Source organism: Electrona antarctica (genome assembly GCF_951216825.1).
Source record: "Electrona antarctica genome assembly, chromosome: 14".
Classification (NCBI taxonomy): Eukaryota; Metazoa; Chordata; class Actinopteri; order Myctophiformes; family Myctophidae; genus Electrona; species Electrona antarctica.
The window spans coordinates 46256005-46265959 of record NC_136795.1 but is presented as its reverse complement, the minus strand read 5'-3'; positions in this window follow the sequence as shown (position 1 = coordinate 46265959).

Here is a 9955-nt window from a genome sequence, read left to right as displayed (position 1 = left end):
CCCAAAAAGCAATTGTCCAATCCAAAAATAGTTTAGCAACAGTTGCTGTGCAGGTCAAGCTTTCTTCGCTGCTAACGTGCCCATTGGACAAGGATGGGTTGGGGAGGGACTTGGTGAAGGGCTAACTCCGTCTTACGACATGCACCAGAAACTGATTTACAAGCTCACGAGTCTAGGGCCTCATTCACACTTACCAAACACCAATCAAGCAGATGTTTGGTTGTTTTTTTTGGGGCCACCACAATGCTTTACCCAATGGGAGTCACATGGTTTGATCAAACATTTGTGTTCGATTGCTGGTGGTGTTCTGCCCCTCCCCCCCCTCATCAAACACAAATGTTTGGTCAAACCATGCGACAACCATTGGAAAAGCATTGTGGTGGCCCAAAAAAACGACCAAACATTTGCTTGATTGGTGTTTGATACGTGTGAATGAGGCCTAGGGGGGGTTGTCACAATAATTACATAATCGTCTAAATCGCAATTATCTGAGGTATAATCGCAATTATGGTCATAATCATGTCAATGTTGAAAAGTTTTCACACATAAAAAACAGAAACACAACACGTCCGCGTTGTAAGCTTGTAGATCAGCTATTACCGCCATTATTATTTGAAAGTATGAAATGTATAATAAATGCCGGTAATTACTTGGTATATTTCAGTTATTTGTCATATCTGCCCTGTGCACTTTTTTTTAATTTATTACGAAGTCTAAAAAGGCAAACAGATTATTGTAATTTCTATGCATAATGTTCAAATTTCCAAAAGAAAAACACAATGACTGTTAATCTCAATAATTTGTGTGACAAATCGCCAACTTTTTCTTTTCCGGCACGGTTAGGACGAAGTGTAAATCAGGCCAGGCACGCTGACCACTGAGGTAGGCTGAACACACGCACCGCACCCCATAGACCACTAGGGGGTGCTGCTGTGTTCAGTGTGTTGTCCCTCGTTCTTTGCACTATTCCCCTTTACAAGGATAATAAAAATAAAACGATAAAAATAAAACATGCTTCCACACATTACAATCCTCAAGACCAAACAAACTCTTAACCAAAAAAAAAAAAATCACTCAGAAGTGACAAAAAGTGCTTTACAACATTTACATTTTTAAGGCAGCAGGTTTTCCATAAAGCGTCAAATGGTGGTTATTTATTTTTGGTGCGTTTTTTTTTTCAGTGGGTGGGGACGGGGGACGGGCATTAGGTAGTCAAAATGTTTTGTGAAACTCCAGTTGTGTGTCCATTTGGTGCTGTGATCAGGAGTTTGACCTTTGAACCTTCATCTGTGTCACATTCGACTATACAAAAGCCAAGAAATATGAATGACATGTTCATTCACTACAGTATCGTCACTGGAAACTGTATCACATCAAGATCAAACGCACAACAACAACAACAAAAAGCCATTTTGACCACTATACTTTTGTGCATCATTGTCTTTTTAAGTTTTATAACATTCAATCCTTTTGTCCCTTAAGTGTGTTGTGTTTGCGGTGCCATTTCTGTACTGTGAATCTGTGTGGTAGGGTTGTTTTGGTATTCTGGGCCCACTAGTTCAAAAGTTTAATTCCCTATTATTATTATTATTCCCTGGGTCAGATTTTGATTTAGGGTAGTTAAGTTCCACAAATGCCTTCTAAATTCTGAGTTTTCTGAAAAACTTGAGCTAAAAACGAACGCTCTGAAAGAATATATTCAAACATTTGGGCCACATTTTCACGATTTTTAAAAAATAGCAGACCTACAAGCTCATAGCGCGGCACTCGGTGCCGCGCTACGAGCTTGTAGGTCTGCTATTTAAAACCTTTGCTTCTGTAGAACGCCACAACGGTAAGGCCTTCCGGTCTGATTTTCGGATATGTTATAGAGCTCCCCGAGACGCACGTGTGGAACAGTAGTACGTCCTCGGGCGACCTTTCTAGTCGACATGGCGCACGCGCGACGTTCCACTACACCGAGTGGCGCGCTACGAGCTTGTAGATCTGCTATTTAAAACCTTTGCTTCTGTAGAACGCCACAACGGTAAGGCCTTCCGGTCTGATTATCGGATATGTTATAGAGCTCCCAGAGACGCACGCGTGGAACTGTAGTACGTCCTCGGGCGACCTTTCTAGTCGACATGGCGTGCACGAACGTTCCACTACACCGAGTGGCGCGCTACGAGCTTGTAGATCTGCTATTTAAAACCTTTGCTTCTGTAGAACGCCACAACGGTAAGGCCTTCCGGTCTGATTTTCGGATATGTTATAGAGCTCCCCGAGACGCACGTGTGGAACAGTAGTACGTCCTCGGGCGACCTTTCTAGTCGACATGGCGCACGCGCGACGTTCCACTACACCGAGTGGCGCGCTACGAGCTTGTAGGTCTGCTATTTAAAACCTTTGCTTCTGTAGAACGCCACAACGGTAAGGCCTTCCGGTCTGATTATCGGATATGTTATAGAGCTCCCAGAGACGCACGCGTGGAACTGTAGTACGTCCTCGGGCGACCTTTCTAGTCGACATGGCGTGCACGAACGTTCCACTACACCGAGTGGCGCGCTACGAGCTTGTAGATCTGCTATTTAAAACCTTTGCTTCTGTAGAACGCCACAACGGTAAGGCCTTCCGGTCTGATTATCGGATATGTTATAGAGCTCCCAGAGACGCACGCGTGGAACTGTAGTACGTCCTCGGGCGACCTTTCTAGTCGACATGGCGCGCGCGAACGTTCCACTACACCGAGTGGCGCGCTACGAGCTTGTAGATCTGCTATTTAAAACCTTTGCTTCTGTAGAACGCCACAACGGTAAGGCCTTCCGGTCTGATTATCGGATATGTTATAGAGCTCCCAGAGACGCACGCGTGGAACTGTAGTACGTCCTCGGGCGACCTTTCTAGTCGACATGGCGCGCGCGAACGTTCCACTACACCGAGTGGCGCGCTACGAGCTTGTAGGTCTGCTATTTAAAACCTTTGCTTCTGAAGAACGCCACAACGGTAAGGCCTTCCGGTCTGATTTTCATATGTTATAGAGCCCAGCAACACCGGCCGACACCTCCAAGGCTTCCTGGGTGATGGCGAGGAGGAGGGCTGCCACGTCACCTCACAGTCCAACTGTCTGTATGTACGCCTCTGCTGTGCCTGAGGGAGGCACGCACGCGCACACACTCACCTGCCCAGGCCATTGATGCCAGACGACCCTCGGGCCAGGCACTGCAGCCTCAGCCTCTCCACGGGATCTGAACTCACACACAGACGTCTCTTGGCGTCCAGCGCCATCTCTCGGTCGTGCCTCGACGTCCTGGCCATGGCTGAACACACAGAGCACATTAATATAATGTGTAACATTATAGTGGATGCAGTTAGCTTAATGCTAATTCTGATTAGCATAGTTAGCTTCTTATCCATGCTACTGGTGACTGGTTTAGCACAATACAAACTCGGACTCATTACATAACATGCAAATCACACCACCACTCAATATAAAAATAAAACGTTGTCTTATAAAGCAGCATATACTTTGTTTACATTCAGACCCATGGCTTTGTACAACTACTGGCCAAAGTTGAAGTTCATATAGTTGTAAAACATTCACCATAAAAGCCAAAATCGCGACAGTCAGCTATTCATTCATTACTAACTATTTCACAGACCTTGATGTGACTGTTAGCTGTGATAAAGTCAAGTAAACAAAGTGATGATGAATGACACGACACGAAACACACACGTAGGATGTAGCTCTTCTCACAACATTGACGACACAGGTCGGTTCTTTATAAACGGGCATTTATTGGGCATTCTTCTCATCCCTCTGCTGTTCCATGCCGTGAGAACTATGTTCACACAAAATAATAAACACATAAACAATCAACAAATTACGTCGCAATACATAATATTGATCAAACAAAGAAATACAAAACATGTAGATTTGCGCGATGCGCAGGTGAACGTGTCCGTCAAAACACCACAATACAACACAACAAAGATAACTCTCAAATAATAATACCTCGTTGGCCGCTTGTTGTGTAAAGAGGTTCTTGATGCTTCTTGAGTTTCATACAGTCCTTTGAATGTCCTTTTGACCGTGTTTAATAACTTTAAACAGTTCAAACACACTACTCTGCTGCGAGTGTGCTTCCTTGTGCAGACCAGAGTCTGAATGAGTGAGAGAAATGTTTGTACCACCTGTGTGCAATGCCAGGCAATCATGCATCAATCAGTCAATCAATCATGGTCCAGTGTTGCTACTGACAGACAGGGAACTTGGTTCTGCCTCAGAAAGTTATCATCACATCATGTTTACATTTTTAACCTCATATGAAATCAATTATGAACCACATATTTATTATTGTATCATGACATTATTATGAATTATGCTTTATGAACTTATGACCATGAATTGTTGTATTTTAGCTATTTTAGTCTTTTTAAAGTAAGCATTTTAATAGCAGCACTTACATAGGAAGTCAGAGAAACGAATCAAAGAAAAGACCGTCATCTGCCAGTGGAATTCAGAACAGCGCCACAGCCCATCCACATGTATGAAGGCATATGCCTCTCCCCTCCTCTCCTCTCTCTCCTCTCTTTTTGAATGAACAGACAAAACACAAAACACAACATGTTCATTAATGTTATTCTTCACAAACTAGACATTTTATTCATATTTAGAAAATGCAGAATCCAATGGCGTCGGTCTGGGCTCTCCACGCCGTTTGCAAAGGTCAATGGTCAGCAAAAAGACTGCCTCCTCTCTCCCCTCTCTCCACAGAAGTGAAAACAGACAAAACACACTGATATGTTCCCTAACCCTATTCTTCGCAAACGAGACATTTTATTCATATTTAGAGCGTCCCAAATTCAATGGGGCCGGTCTCGACTTTCCAGGACGTTTGCAAAGGTCAATGGTCAGCAGAAAGACTGCAACGGTGACCTTTGGGCCAAATGCCTTAACAATTAAGTGATAGATATTTTTTTAAATATGTAACACCCCCGAATATCCATATTCAGGCCATGGCGAATAAAATGGCGTTGGTCTCGATTTTGTGGGACTCTTACAAGCGTCCGATAAAGGGAACTACACTGCAATGCTAGGCCTCGGGTCAGATTTGAGGTTCCCGAGGTCGCAGAAAAAAACTCAGACCATCACGAAGATCGGCTCGTCGCCGCGATCGCAGAGGTGTTCGGCCCATCCCGAACAGACTTACGATCGTCGGCGTAGGCGCGCGTGAACGTCAAACTTTGCTTCACTGGAACGCCACGACGGTGAGGCCTTCCGGGCTGATTTTCGGATATGTTATAGAGCTCCCGGAGACGCACGCATGGATCTATAGAACGTCCTCAGGCGACCTTTCTAGGAGGTGCGGTCTCGTTTAAATTTTTCAGCCAGGACGCTGTTAGAGTCTATGGGTCTATGACGTGTCTGCATGCACAGAGCCAAAGTGAAGGACGTTTTGTACGACTGTCGGAGGCGTACGTCCGAGACACCTAACCGTTCATCTCGGCTGGCTCTCCGACATATCCGAACGTCGGACCGTGATGTTTTATCGTTGGCGCGTTGGCGCGTTGTCGCGCGTCAAAGTCGGCAATTCGTAGGCGTTCGTTCAAGGCTACCGCCGCGGCCGTATGTCCGTTTGGCCCGAAACCTATACGGCTGCGATCGGGGCCGCGACCCGGCCGCGGTGATGGTCTCGGATTTGTTCTGCGACTTTCGCGTCAAAGTCGCAAATTTCGAGGCTTTCGTGCAGGGCTACTGTCGCGATCGTATGTCCGTTTGGCCCAAACCCTATACGGCTGCGATCGGGGCCGCGACCCGGTTGCGGTGATGGTCTCGGATTTGTTCTGTCGAATTTCGCAACTATTCTCGCTAACTTAGGCCTTACTTTGTGGGAGCAGTTTATGCTAATGAAGGGCGTGGTTCCGGCTACTTTGTGGGTGTGGGTTATGCAAATGAAGGGCGTGGTTCCTGCTACTTTGTGGGTGTGGGCTATGCAAATTAGTTGGTGTCGCTTACATTGTTGGAGCGGTTTATGCAAATGAAGGGCGTGTTTCGGCTACTTTGTGGGATTGGCTTATGCAAATGATGGGGAGTGGTATGCAAATGAAGGTGCGTGGTATGCAAATGAAGGGGCATGGTATGCAAATGAAGGGGAGTGGTATGCAAATGAAGGTGCGTGGTATGCAAATGAAGGGGCATGGTATGCAAATGAAGGGGCATGGTTCCGGCTACTTTGTGGGATTAGTTTATGTAAATGAAGGTGCGTGGTATGCAAATGAAGGGGAGTGGTATGCAAATGAAGGGCATGTTTGGCATGCAAATGAAGGTGCGTGGTATGCAAATGAAGGGGCGTGGCATGCAAATAAAGGGGAGTGGTATGCAAATGAAGGGGAGTGGTATGCAAATGAAGGGCATGTTTCGGCTACTTTGTGGGGTTGGTTTATGCAAATGAAGGGGCGTGGTATGCAAATGAAGGGGAGTGGTATGCAAATGAAGGGGAGTGGTATGCAAATGAAGGGCATGTTTCGGCTACTTTGTGGGATTGGTTTATGCAAATGAAGGGGCATGGTTCCGGCTACTTTGTGGGATTAGCTTATGCAAATGAAGGTGCGTGGTATGCAAATGAAGGGGAGTGGTATGCAAATGCAGGTGCTTGGTATGCAAATGAAGGTGCGTGGTATGCAAATGAAGGGGACTGGCATGCAAATGAAGGGCGTGTTTTCCGGCTACTTTGTGGGATTAGTTTATGCAAATGAAGGTGCGTGGTATGCAAATGAAGGGGAGTGGTATGCAAATGAAGGGGAGTGGTATGCAAATGAAGGGCGTGGTTCCGGCTACTTTGTGGGAGCGGTTCATGCAAATGAAGGGGCGTGGTTCCCGCTACTTTGTGGGAGTGGGTTATGAAAATTTGAAGGGCGTTGTTTCGGCTACTTTGTGGGTGTGGGCTATGCAAATTAGTGGGTGTCGCTTATGCAAATTAGTGGGTGTCACCACGCCCTTCATTTGCATACCACTCCCCTTCATTTGCATGCCACGCACCTTCATTTGCATAAACCAAGCTCCTTCATTTTCATACCACTCCCCTTCATTTGCATACCACGCACCTTCATTTGCATACCACGCACCTTCATTTGCATGCCAAACATGCCCTTCATTTGCATACCACTCCCCTTCATTTGCATACCACGCACCTTCATTTGCATAAACTAATCCCACAAAGTAGCCGGCACCATGCCCCTTCATTTGCATACCACGCCCCTTCATTTGCATACCACGCCCCTTCATTTGCATACCCTACCCCTTCATTTGCATAAGCAAATCCCACAAAGTAGCCGAAACACGCCCTTCATCTGCATACCACACACCTTTATTTGCATACCATACCCCTTCATTTGCATAAACTAATCCCACAAAGTAGCCGGAACCATGCCCCTTCATTTGCATACCACGCACCTTCATTTGCACACTACTCCCCTTAATTTGCATGCCATACCCCTTCATTTGCATATCCCCTTCATTTGCATACCACGCACCTTCATTTGCATACCACGCACCTTCATTTGCATAAACTAATTCCACAAAGTAGCCGGAACCATGCCCCTTCATTTGCATACCACGCCCCTTCATTTGCATACCACGCACCTTCATTTGCATACCACTCCCCTTCATTTGCATACCATGCCCCTTTATTTGCATACCACGCCCCTTCATTTGCATAAACTAATTCCACAAAGTAGCCGGAACCATGCCCCTTCATTTGCATACCACGCACCTTCATTTGCATACCACGCACCTTCATTTGCATACTACGCACCTTCATTTGCATAAACTAATTCCACAAAGTAGCCGGAACCATGCCCCTTCATTTGCATACCAAGCCCCTTCATTTGCATAAACTAATTCCACAGAGTAGCCGGAACCATGCCCCTTCATTTGCATACCATGCCCCTTCATTTGCATAAACTAATCCCACAAAGTAGCCGGAACCATGCCCCTTCATTTGCATACCACTCCCCTTAATTTGCATACCACGCACCTTCATTTGCATAAACTAATTCCACAAAGTAGCCGGAACCATGCCCCTTCATTTGCATACCACTCCCCTTCACTTGCATACCACGTACCTTAATTTGCATACCACGCCCCTTCATTTGCATAAACTAATTCCACAAAGTAGCCGGAACCATGCCCCTTCATTTGCATACCACTCCCCTTCATTTGCATACCACGCACCTTCATTTGCATACCACGCACCTTCATTTGCATAAACTAATTCCACAAAGTAGCCGGAACCATGCCCCTTCATTTGCATACCACGCACCTTCATTTGCATACCATGCCCCTTCATTTGCATAAACCAATCCCACAAAGTAGCCGGAACCATGCCCCTTCATTTGCATACCACGCCCCTTCATTTGCATACCACGCACCTTCATTTGCATACCATGCCCCTTCATTTGCATACCACGCCCCTTCATTTGCATACCACTCCCCTTCATTTGCATACCACGCACCTTCATTTGCATACCACTCCCCTTCATTTGCATACCATGCCCCTTCATCTGCATACCACGCCCCTTCATTTGCATACCACACACCTTCATTTGCATAAACTAATCCCACAGAGTAGCCGGAACCATGCCCCTTCATTTGCATACCACTCCCCTTCATTTGCATACCACGCACCTTCATTTGCATAAACTAATTCCACAAAGTAGCCGGAACCATGCCCCTTCATTTGCATACCACTCCCCTTCATTTGCATACGCCCTTTCATTTGCATAAACTAATCCCACAAAGTAGCCGAAACACACCCTTCATTTGCATACTACTCCCCTTAATTTGCATACCACACCCCTTCATTTGCATATCCCCTTCATTTGCATACCACGCCCTCTCATTTGCTTAAGCTAATCCCACAAAGTAGCCGAAACACACCCTTCATTTGCATACTACTCCCCTTCATTTGCATACCACACCCCTTCATTTGCATATCCCCTTCATTTGCATACCACGCCCTCTCATTTGCATAAGCTAATCCCACAAAGTAGCCGAAACACGCCCTTCATTTGCATACTCCTCCCCTTCATTTGCATACCACACCCCTTCATTTGCATATCCCCTTCATTTGCATACCAAGACCCTTCATTTGCATATCCCCTTCATTTGCATACCACGCCCTTTCATTTGCATAAACCAATCCCACAAAGTAGCCGAAACACGCCCTTCATTTGCATACTACTCCCCTTAATTTGCATACTACACCCCTTCATTTGCATATCCCCTTCATTTGCATACCAAGACCCTTCATTTGCATATCCCCTTCATTTGCATACCACGCCCTTTCATTTGCATAAACTAATCCCACAAAGTAGCCGAAACACGCCCTTCATTTGCACACTACTCCCCTTAATTTGCATGCCATACCCCTTCATTTGCATATCCCCTTCATTTGCATACCAAGACCCTTCATTTGCATATCCCCTTCATTTGCATACCACGCCCTTTCATTTGCATAAACTAATCCCACAAAGTAGCCGAAACACGCCCTTCATTTGCATACTACTCCCCTTCATTTGCATACCACACTCCTTCATTTGCATATCCCCTTCATTTGCATACCAAGACCCTTCATTTGCATATCCCCTTCATTTGCATACCACGCACCTTCATTTGCATAAGCCAATCCCACAAAGTAGCCGAAACTACGGCCACAAAGGAGGCGGGACGCCGCCCATTAATTTGCATAGGCCATGCCCACAAAGCGGACGGGACGACGGCCATCAATAAGCATAAACGACGCCCATGCAATTTGCATAGAACACGCCCACAAAGCAGGCGGAGTTACATAGCGAGTAGGCGTGGCCTAAGACAATGAGAGGTGTGGCCTAACATTACGAGAGGCAGAGTCATTAACGAGAGGGGGTGGAGTTTGTAAGGTGGAGTTTGTAACCAATGTGAGGTGTGTGTGTGTAG